This window comes from Vitis vinifera, chromosome 18 (genome assembly GCF_030704535.1).
Source record: "Vitis vinifera cultivar Pinot Noir 40024 chromosome 18, ASM3070453v1".
Lineage (NCBI taxonomy): Eukaryota > Viridiplantae > Streptophyta > Magnoliopsida > Vitales > Vitaceae > Vitis > Vitis vinifera.
Genome location: NC_081822.1, coordinates 25,240,075 through 25,251,118, shown reverse-complemented (window position 1 = coordinate 25,251,118; position 11,044 = coordinate 25,240,075). Strand labels below are relative to the sequence as shown.

The 11,044-nt window shown below is 27.8% G+C and overlaps 1 long non-coding RNA gene across 2 annotated transcripts; it reads left to right on the top strand.

The window, feature by feature from the left end:
- Positions 1-8,009: 8,009 nt before the first annotated feature.
- LOC132253210 (uncharacterized) lies at positions 8,010-10,386 on the top strand. Of its 2 annotated transcripts, XR_009465005.1 has the most exons (4): positions 8,010-9,341; positions 9,488-9,735; positions 9,804-9,922; positions 10,103-10,386. It is a non-coding gene; the product is annotated as an uncharacterized LOC132253210 (long non-coding RNA). The 2 variants fall into 2 exon arrangements; XR_009465004.1 differs by having other exon boundaries at positions 8,025-9,735.
- The last annotated feature ends 658 nt before the right edge of the window (positions 10,387-11,044 follow it).

Sequence of the window (11,044 nt, the reverse complement as noted above, 5' to 3'; positions counted from 1 at the left end):
TAGTGAAATGATTTCTACAAAATTGGTAATCTTGACACTTATAGGAGCATCATCTTTAATATATTTTATCATGACACTTTTAGAAGCATCTTTGAACATTTCATATTAAAAATAGTTTTTATATTTTTGTTATTAAAATAGTGATTTCCTAGATAATTAAATAAAAAGAAAAAAAACAAGCCCCAAAATTAAATTGGATTTTACTAATAAAAATACCTTCAAATATTAATATACAATAACTTAATTCAAACCATTAATGTACTACTTATAAATGATAATTACATACAAATTTGTATATTATATCAAAATATTTGAATAACAATTTCTAATTCTTTCAATAAAAAAAAAAAAACAAATATCAGTGCAACTATTAACACCTATATTTTACAAAAAATATAGTTCAACCTCCAAATAACTTTATTGATGTAATCTTCATGGTTTTCAAGATCACCTCCTTCAACACAATGGTTATCTTCTTTTGGATAAGCAGTTTCTCTTGCAATCTGTAAACAAATATAGAAAGAATAGAAAAACTCTAAATCATACATGTAACAACTAATAAGTACAATTGAAACTATGTATAAAACTTTCACAAAAATTTGAAGAAAAAAAAAACACTAGAACCAATATAAAATGAAATGTAGAAAAAATTGAGAAAAATAAATATGAGTTAGAGAAAAATATGTAGTTAAAGCTTATCACTTAAGGATAAAATGTCTTTCACTAATTGAATAGAGAAACTTTGTAATAAAATAGTGTTTAATTAGTAAAAAAAAAAATTCTTGAAGAGTAACATATTTCTAAATATGATATAACATCAAAAAGTTAAAAATAATGATTCATGGTACCCTATAACAATAAGAGGATAAATGAAACATGACATAAACAATTAACTAAAAATAAATGTTATGCACACAAAGTAGTGAATATAAAAAAATTCAAATACACAAAGAAAATACCAAAGGAATATAAGTCTAAACGGATGACTTCTCAAGAAATTTAAAACCATAAATAAGGGAGAAAAATAAATAAAAGAGATGTAAAAAGAAATTTTCCTTACCATTATTTTTCATGCTATATTTTCTTAGAAATTTTCAAATCCAAAAATCATGACATGTTAGACTTTAAACAGGGCATTTCTTTCATTAACCTTTTTATAAGTTGCTTTCTTATAGAAGTAACATTTCTCATTCAATCATCAGTCCTCCTTTTTTATTGGTCAGATGGGAAAAAAGGAAAAAAAGACATGCACATATTTAAAAATAGACTATTTCAATGTATAGAGGCCAATTATTTATTAGTATTAAGAATATTTCTTATTTCGAAAAAGAAAAGAAAAAAATATGAAAAATTGTTACATGTTTTTAGTTATACATATGCATATTCTATAGTATGTTATTGATATATTATAATAACCAATATGCATTTTATTTAAGCCTATAAACAAATAAAACTAATTATAAGTCAGAACATGAATATAATAACCAATATATAGTTTATTTAAGCCTATAAACAAATAAAATTATTTTTTTTATAATTTAATATTATTTATCTTTTTTAATCATTAATTATTCATTATATTAAATATCAATATCTATCTATCAACACTTTTTATTATTCCTTTTAATTTTTAGAAAGATAGTATATTCAAATTAAATAAATAAAAATCAAATCATTATTATATTTTTTGACAATATAATATATCAAATGAAGATCCCAATGCTCCAAAACATTATATGGGTCTTTCGGTTTAGTTTTTATAGTTATCAAAGCTATAATGGTATCAATTTCAAGATAAAAAAAGAAGTGTCAATACTATATACTATTTCTAGTATAAATCTTTTTCTTATGAATAAATAAATCATAACACATATTTTGTAGTGAAAAATGTATTTAATTGATAAAAAAATATCAAACATAAAACCAGAAATTATAATAATGCTAAAATTTGGGTTGCTTGAATATTCTTGTGGACCATCAAAGGTCTTGTATTTAGAGTGGTGCAACACATTAGACCACAAAGTGAGCAAGTTTTGAAGTACCTTTCCATGAAGTTCATGCTTGTGTAGCCTCCAACAACCCTCCTCTTTCAAGTCACTGGTTAACCACCAAATCTTGCCAAATTCAAAAGCTAAGAGGTGAAAGAAATCATTAACATTGTATGGGATTCACACCAACATTTAGGAATTCAACAATTGGACTTACAATTAAAATTGTTCTCTGTAGTGTGCTAGGCCTTATCTAATCCACAACAAAATCACAAAATACCTGCAATAAATTAGTTAGTATGCTTTTTTCAGATCTATTAACTTAAATATACTTATCATTTATAAAAATAAAGAGTGAAAATCTAAAAACAACAAGGTTTTGTTGATTTTAGAAAAAATGAATATGTTACAAGAAATAGCAATCCAAAATTTAATGTACAATAATTAAATTTTACTACACTAATAATAAAAATCATAATAGTTTTCATACTAGCTAGAAGAATTGGAGATAGTTAATAGAAGAAAGAAGAAAAGACATAGATTAAGTTGGATATATAATTAATAAGAATAATCTATATAGTTAAAACCTTTAGAGTAATTTATTTGTGCATACACGTTAATTGAAATTACTATACTTATAAAGAAATCGAGTTTAATTAATTTGTTGTCTTAAATTAAGTTAGATTAATGAGCATTTCTTATGTTGTAATTTATCTTTGCTATTATTCTGGTGTAATTACTCCATATATATATGAATGAAACATATATAGCATTGCCATAGCTAAGGTTATTACAATATAAAAGAAAAAAATGAAAAAGCTTACATAGCAACACGTTTTCTTTTTTAGTTTCATATTAAAAATCTAACATGTGTACAATAACCAAGTTTCAAATGCATTCCCCCTCCATGCATAAAATCATTCTGAAAGAAAAAAGGAAATGTAAAATAAAGGTCATAAATCTATAATGAAATACATTAAAATAAAATGATAAAAGAAAAAACAAAAGAAAATACTGAAATTATAAATTATGCATATAGAGAATATATAATTTAGAACCATGTTCTGTCCATATAAACAAAGCCTAAAAAACCTAGGAATTCCCACCAGCATGAGACACCAAAAACATCACTTCTTAAATATGTTCATGTATGTAATATACAAATATACAATAAATGGGAAAATGGGTAGAGGACAAGAAAATAAAATATCACAATAAATGGGTCATGATATAGATATCAATAAATACGAAAGGAGTTGACAAGTTGGGTTGAAAAGATTAACATGTGTCTCTTCTTCATCATAGCAAAACTTAGATTCTCCTGATTGCATCCCATCTCTGTTGATCACTGAAACCCCATTATATATGATCCATGATCATTGATAACCTACAAAACAAATATAAAAAAACACCAGCATAGAACATATATCATTATCTAAGTTCCTTTATTAGTTTCCTTTGCTTTTTTAATAAATTTTTATAATTTGTAAATTTATGGAAGTAAAATATCATTGTCCAATAGTTAAGGAGTCTCAATTAAAAGGGTTTTTTCCTAATATATATATATATATATATATATATATATATATATATATATATATATATAAAATTTTCTCATAAAATATTTGTATTTTTTGTACGTAAACTTAGTAAGTATTTGTTATTGATATTGAATAATTTTAACTTTCCAAGTTATGCAAACCACTTTCCTATTTTAATAAAAATTGAAATGCCAAAAACAATTCTCCTGTGGCAAAACAAAAGGAAAGAAAAATTCTCTTTCCATTCACACACCTTGAAAATTTTCTTTTACAGATAACATGTTGGGTCACATAACCCTTCTCAACTCAAGAGAGAAATATGGGTTGTTTTAGTTCTAAGGTTGCTTCTTCTGGTATAATCTTCAACCTTTTTTTTATTATCATTGGTTTGTGGTTTTTTCTGTTACTTTTAAATTTATTCTAATTTTTTTGAAAGGTAACATTAGTATTCACCTTTTTTTTCTACAAAGAAAAAAGAAGTGGTGAAAAACAGAGTATTTAGAAGGGGTGAAAAGTGAATGATCCATAAAGAATTTGGAGGATTCAACCACTTTGTCAACGGAATTTGATAATGATATGAGGTGGAGGGCCAAACCAAAAAAAAAAAAAGCAAGCTAAAGAAATGACAAATTAAAAAAACGAATTAGAAGTCAAAGAAAATGCAGACTTCATCTCAGTTTCTTATGCAGAAACACAAGAACAAAGAAAAATACAATTTAAAATATCAAGAGACTTAACAATTGAATGCAGAAATTACAATTCCAACCCAAAACGGAAAAAACCCATGGCTAAGAATTAGCTCCTAGATATTAGCCTCAATCTAGCCAAAAACCCATGACAAAAACGACCCATGTGATACTCTTTCATTACAGATCTTAGCAAGATGATGGCCATGGCCACCCCAACCCTCGCTGACAATAACTGGATCAAGAACCCCATAACCATTACCCACATCAATAACCATAACAATGAATATCCTATAGTGGCTCTAGCCTCAAGATCCCTTTCTAGGTTTCCAGGATCAAGAAATGGAGTACTCGTCCGTGAATAGCCACAACTTCTTCCACCAGAAGGACCAAGTCGGGAAAAAATCAAGAGTCTAGGGTTTCATCATCAATATCAAGATTGAAGTTTTCTCTCTATGATGGTAACAATAACAATGATAAAGGGGATTTTGGGAAAGTAATCAGAAGGATGTGTTTGGTGGATGAGAGATCCTATTCGGTTTTGTACACAGGTTTATTTGGTATGAGCATTTGGGGGGGTTTGAAATGGAAGAGGGAATGTTTGGTGGATGAGAGATCGTGGAAGGAGGAACATTTTAGGGAGGTATATTTATACCTATAATTCAATGACATTTCTCTAAAGCGCCAAGTTATGGGATTAATGTTATCACGCTTTGAATAAGCGCCATTATGTACTGAATAATATTCAAATAAGCCTTATCAAACGGTGACACTTCTAATAAGCGCCATGGATTGAAAAATACTATAGTAAACAATGACGCTTCTAATAAGCGCCATTGAATCTCACATTATAATCTAAATAATGACGTTTTTTAAAAGTGTCAAGGAATCAAGCGTCATTAATTTCGATTTTTGTAGTAGTGAGAATTCGATGAAATTAAAAAAGAATAGGCTACTTTTGTGCTACAACTAATCTTGAATCATGTTGATGCATCATGATCACCATGCATGGTGAGTCCCTTAGCTACTACATGAATTTTTCCATAGGTATTGTATATTATTGCTTATTCTTTGAACAATGCTTCTATTTGAAAAAAAAAATAGTCCTTAGATTTGTTCATTTATGATAACATCGATCTATGTTTATTTTCTTCAATAAAAATCTATAAAACTCATTAAACTATGAAATGCAGGTATACACTCTTGGGAGGGTGGAATGGAGAATAAAAAGAAAGAAGGCAACAAGATTTTGGGTTTTTAAATTCAACTCTTATGTCATACATTGTAGGACATAAACGTTACTTTAATTGGTACTGAGAATTTTAGATTTTTAAATGCAACTTTTATGTCATTTTATAGTTAGTCGGTTTTATGCTTATGAAATGGAGGTATACATGAATCTTGGGATCTTTAACATTTCTAAATCATGTTTTGGTATGTATTCACTCTTCTTTTTTAGTTTTGATGAGTTTGATATGTTGGATGTACTATCTTTTTGTGAACATTTGATATAAAAATATTATTAGATGATCAATGTATTATGAGTTATTCCATAAACTTTACAGAAAAATAAGTTAAATGTAATATGATTGTTATATTTATGGACAAAATATACACAGGTTAATCTTACTTATTAATTCATAAGCATTACAAAAATCTACAACTAAAAGCAATCATATCTTCCACAATATTTTACAATGATGTGACACCATAACTCAAAGGTGATGCATTTAATGTGACATCATAACTCAAAGATGATGCATTTAATGTGACATCATAACTCAAAGATGATGCATTTAATGTGACACCCTATCATCACTAGAAATATATGGTGTCACTTCCGAATGTATCACCATTTATCTACTTTGGTGTCACTTCCAAATACGTCACCAATTGGTACCCTCTATGATGTCAGTGGAAAAGGTGACGCTATGTTATAGTGACACCCTATGTTTATGGTAACTCATTATAAATGTCACCATATATTTTTTTCCTTGTAATGTGATTTCAAAAAATAGAGTTTTAAAGGTACCAACTTCTCTACTTATTAAGCAATTCATTTTCCCCTCAATTTTTAACTTTTCCTCTTTTACTTTCCTTTCAAGAGAAGATCTAAATTTTGAGATAATTTTAGTGTACTTTCACTTACTTGTTTAAGACTTACCCATTAAAAATGTATTTTCATGTTAACAGTTGACTCATCTCTGGTTGTTGGACAAGTCACACAACAAATCATCCTACGTGTCTTCAAGTGGCTTTCTCCCCACACCTATTCAGGCTCCTTCTTAGCAAAATTTTGAGATGACAAAAGGCTCTACTGCAACCAAATAAAATAGAGAAACTAGCTGAATTTTCAGCCACTCAAATATATAAGTAAGCAGTTGAGTAAGTAGTCAGCTTGCTTGTCTGCTAGTGTTGGAGAAATTCCACTATTGTTAACCACCTTTAAGTTAATTTATAACTAGTTTAAAATACTAATTTCCCAATTAGTCAGACCAATAATTGAATAATTAATTCTTATTTAAGTGTAAGTAAATCAATATTAAGTTTTTAATAATTTTACATCATTACATAACCACAACTTGTGGTAAATTCTACCACTTGAACATGAGAAAAAAAAAAGAGCTAAAAGGCAAGCATTATGTGAAGAGGATGAGTAGTTTTGCAAAGCAAATATTCTACAAAACAACTCATTTCCTCAAATTTCTTTTAAAACAAACAAGGGTCACTTTGTGGTCAAACTCACCCTCTGAACCCAAAATAGGGGGAAAAGAGACTTACATAATTCAAGTTTGTGCAACCAATAGAAGATTTGTTGAGCTAGAAAATGGCAAATATCATATAAGTTAGCCCACACATTTCAAATTGAATACAGGGTATCCAATAAAAATGCAATAAAAGCATGTTATAATAGAACAAACCACCAATTAACATGGTTTAGGTTTCTAACTTACTAATCCTCCACTTGATCATTGCGGAAAAAAGAAAAAAAAACTACTAAATATTAAAAGGGAAAAAAAACACTAATGCAACTAATCTACCTAATTTAAATGAGTTTTTGTATAATTTGTAACATTAGCCCTTCATTTGAACCTCAAAAAATAGGAGAAACAAGAAAAGAAAAAAAAAATCAAGGGAAAGTATATATCATAGGTTTCTCTTCTTTAGCTTATAATGGGGGGGGAGGGGGGGAAGGATGGGGTTAATTTCATTCACTTCCCTTGAAATTTTGGCTAAATGCATCTAGTTCCATAGGTTGAATTTCATCATACACCTTCCTTATTTTGAGTGAGAGGGAAAGTGAGTGAAAATAAATTATAAAAAGAATAAGGGAGGTATCTGATAAAATTTCAAACATATGGAAGCTAAATTTATTTCACTGAAACTTCAAGAAAAGCAAATGAAATTAACAAAAAAGAAAAAAAAAAGGGAGAGAAATGACATAAAACTCATCTTACACTACTACAAAAATAGTTTATGGTGTCACTATTTACAGTGTCACTTTTAAAATAATGACACCATAGGGTTTATAATTAATAAAGGTGACACATCATATAAAAAATCTTCAATTGAGGTAGTTAGATGATATTAATTTTATATTTATAGTGTCATTTTTTGGGAAGTGACATCATATAAAATTTTTTTTAGGTATTATAACTTAATGAGCCCACTTTTAGAATTAATAATGATGGATACTATATAAAAATCCCATTGTTTCCATATCTCACCCACAATCCAAAAAATCTCAATATATAAATCCTATATATAAAATCATGATCTTCTTCAACCTTTTCTCTCACCCATCTATAGTCAACACGCTCACAACAGACATTCTTCACTTTGTGGACTCCCAGGTAACCCAAAATCTCTTGGATCTATCATTTTTTTTTCTTTTATTAATGTCATTATATTAATTGTTTCAACATCTTTGTATTATGGTTTTTGTGAATTGTGTTTTCTTGAGTTGTAGGGAAGAAAAATTTAGGTTTAATCTTCTAGCATAGAAGAAAAAACTGTAGATTAATTGATTTTTTAATCTAAACCAAACACATGATCAAGTCCTTAAAAAAAAGTGAAAAACAGGAAAAAATGAATGATTTTTAATATGTATTTGTGTGAGAATGACAGGTACAAATTTTTTTTGAGATTTATTATCACATAATCTTCATCCTTTCTAAAAAACGAGAGAGGAAAAAAAAAAGAATGATTTTTCTGTTTGTATCTAAGTGGGAATGAGATATAGAATTTCGTTGAGAGTATCCAACCCCAAAAGGACCAATCCGGGAAGGCATGTGTGGTATTGATGGGAGATGATAAGATGGAAATCATAACCATAGCCATGTTCTCTCTGTGTCTTTCTATCCTCTTCAATTAATTCATGGGCATAGATATTTTATTTAGTTTTTATATTTAATTTATTTATAGTTTATTTAGTTTCTAAAATCCAATTAGCTAGATATTTTATTTGATTTTGTTTTTATATTTAAGTAGTTGAGTTTTGGAAAGTTTTTATATTTTGTTAATAGAAATAGAAATTTTTATATTTTTTATTATTAGAAATTTCTATTTTGTTAAATTGTAAGTATCTATCTCAATAAGAGATTATTAATATTCAAATGAAAGTGATGAAAGAGAGTAAATATTTTAATGCTCAATTATATTTTAATGTTATTTTTTTTTTTACATAAGGGTTTATTTATGTTTTCAATTTTGAAGTTCCCTTTCCAAGTCTAGCAACAAAAGTAGTGTCCAACCTTAAAATGGGCATGTGTGGTATTGACGGGAGATGATAAGATGGAAATCATAACCATAACCATGTTCTCTCTGTGTCTTTCTATCCTATTCAATTAATTCATGGGCATAGATATTTTATTTAGTTTTTATATTTAGTTTATTTATAGTTTATTTAGTTTCTAAAATCCAATTAGCTAGATATTTTATTTGATTTTGTTTTTATATTTAAGTAGTTGAGTTTTGGAAAGTTTTTATATTTTGTTAATAGAAATAGATATGAGGACTTAAAGGGTTTATATTTAAGTAGTGCTTGAGCCAAGGAAAATGATAGTCCACTATCTTGACCCTATGCATCACAAACCATGTGAGGACTTAAATGACATCGTAAACATGTAAGTTCTTCCTATTATTTTTCATAGTATTATTTTTAAATAAAAAAATACATTCACCTCAAACACATTTTTTTATTATTTATATATATTAAAACATGTAACATTTACCTATTTTAAAAATGTACCCATTGAACTTATTTACATAGGGCTCTTCGAATATTTGCAAAGAAAACATCTAAGAGGGAGCCATCTTAGCAACTAGTGCAGGTGACATCCAAAAATTTTTCTTTACACATTAGCTTATGCATATGCACCATTTATATATGTGAGTACTAATGTTATTTTATAATTGATCGATTAGTGTCCAAGACAAGAAGGAGGGTTCGAATGTGGCTATTTTGTTATGAGATTCATTAAAGAGATAATTTTTTATCCTACAATTATTGCTTCAAAGGTATTACTTATTTAATGAATTGTACACAGTTTTAGGCCTCCAAATGTTATTTTCTTATTTGATTTCAGTTTGGTGATAAAAAAAAACATATTCTCAAGTAGAATTCGATGAAATTAGAGGAGAATGGGCTACTTTTGTGCTACAACTAATCATGAATCATGTTGATGCATCATGATCACCATGCATGGTGAGTCCCTTAGCTACTACATGAATTTTTCCATAGGTATTGTATAGTAATGCTTATTCTTTGAATAATGTTTCTATTTGAAAAAAAATAGTTCTTAGATTTGTTCATTTATGATAACATTGATCCATGTTTATTTTCTTCAATAAAAATCTCTAAAACTCATTAAATTTTGAAATGCAGGTATACACTCTTGGGAGGGTGAAATGGAGAATAAAAAAAAAGAAGAAGGCAACAAGATTTTGGGTTTTTAAATGCAACTCTTATATCATATGTTATAGGACATAAACGTTACTTTAATTGCAACTGAGAAATTTAGATTTTTAGATGGGACTTTTATGTCATTTTATGGTTAGCCGGTTTTATGCTTATGAAATGGAGGTATACATGAATCTTGGGATCTTTAACATTTCTGAATCATGTTTTGGTATGTATTCACTCTTCTTTTTTAGTTTTGATGGGTTTGATATGTTAGACGTACTATCCTTTTGTGAACATTTGATATACAAATATTATTAGATGATTAATGTATTATGAGTTATTCCAAAAACATTACAGAAAAATGAGTTAAATATAATATGATTGTTATATTTATGGACAAAATATAAACAGGTTAATCTTATTAATTCATAAGCATTACAAAAATCAACAACTAAAACCAATCATATCTTCCACAATAATTTACAATGATGTGATACCATAACTCAAAGGTGATGCATTTAATGTGACATCATAACTCAAAGATGATGCATTTAATGTGACACCCTATCATCACTAGAAATATATGGTGTCACTTCCGAATGGGTCACCATTTATCTACTTTGGTGTCACTTCCAAATACGTCACCAATTGGTACCCTCTATGGTGTCAGTGGAGAAGGTGACGTTATGTTGTAGTGACACCCTATGTTTATGGTGACTCGTTATAAATGTCACCATATACCTTTTTCCTTGTAGTGTTATTTTTATCTTTACTTTTTTTTTCCAATTTTTTCTTTTTCACCTTATGTTCTTTTTCATAAACTTTTCCATGATCAAAAGCAACATTAAAAGAACATAAAACATAAGATCTTCATCACTTTTTCCTAGGTAACCAAACTAAAATATAGTATAAAGAAGGATACAT